Source organism: Chiloscyllium punctatum, chromosome 46 (assembly GCF_047496795.1).
Source record: "Chiloscyllium punctatum isolate Juve2018m chromosome 46, sChiPun1.3, whole genome shotgun sequence".
In the NCBI taxonomy this organism is placed as follows: Eukaryota; Metazoa; Chordata; class Chondrichthyes; order Orectolobiformes; family Hemiscylliidae; genus Chiloscyllium; species Chiloscyllium punctatum.
Window position 1 is genome coordinate 58,877,686 of NC_092784.1, and position 987 is coordinate 58,878,672.

Below are 987 nucleotides of genomic sequence, written 5' to 3' on the forward strand. Positions count from 1 at the left end.
AAGGTGCCATCTTTCACTTGAGACGTGGAGCCAGAAATCTCAGGTGAGGAGCGAAGATCCCAGGGGGGTTCTGAAGAAGAAACAGGGAGATTCCTGCTGCTGTCCTGGTTGGTAAGCTCTTTCTCAACAGTAAAAGAGGTTTAGAAAATTGTGAGGGGAATAGATAAGGTGAACGTGTATTTCCCTGAGGCTGGAGAGATTTCCAGACAAGGGCACATACTTTTTAGGTGAGAGGATTTTAAAAAGACATGATGGGAAACATTTTTTTGCACAGACGGTGGTTCATGTGTGGAATGAACTAGATTAGATTAGATTCCCTACAGTGTGGGGACCGGCCCTTCAGTCCAATCAGTCCATACTAATCCTCCGAAGAGTAACCCACCCAGTCCCATTCCCCTCTGACTAACACACCTAACACTATGGGCAATTTAGCATGGCCAATTCACCTGACCTGCACATCTTTGGAATGTGGGAGGAAACTGGAGCACCCGGAGGAAACCCACTCAGACACGGGGAGAATGTGCAAACTCCAAAACAGACAGTCACCTGAGGCAGGATTTGAACCTGGGACCCAGGTGCTGTGAGGCAGCAGTGCTAACCACTGAGCCACCAAAAAGAAGAGGCGCGGGCGCAGTCCCCCGCTACCACAAGTTTTGTAGTCGAGTATCCCGGGACATTGCCGTTGTCAGCACACCTGAAGTGCAATGGGAGAGCCGCTTCCTGGGAGAACCACATTATTCATCACGGCATCTCCCCTGCCAGGTCAGAATACTTGAGGAAGTGGTGGATGTGGGTAAAGTTACAATGTTTAAGTAACATTTAACTAAGTACATGAATAAGGAATATTTAGAGGGATATGGGCCAAGTGTGGGCAGGTGGGACTAGTTTAGTTTGGGAACACAGTCAGAATGGACTGGTTGAACCGAAGGGTCTATTTCTGTGTTGTATGACTCTGTGACTGTAGTCACCTGTCTCTGATAAAGAAGA

The 987-nt window shown here is 48.0% G+C and overlaps 1 non-coding gene across 1 annotated transcript; it reads right to left on the reverse strand.

Moving 5' to 3' along the window:
• Positions 1-613: 613 nt before the first annotated feature.
• LOC140468248 (U1 spliceosomal RNA) lies at positions 614-770 on the reverse strand. The gene has a single exon (XR_011955627.1). It is a non-coding gene; the product is annotated as a U1 spliceosomal RNA (small nuclear RNA).
• Between the last annotated feature and the right edge of the window lie 217 nt (positions 771-987).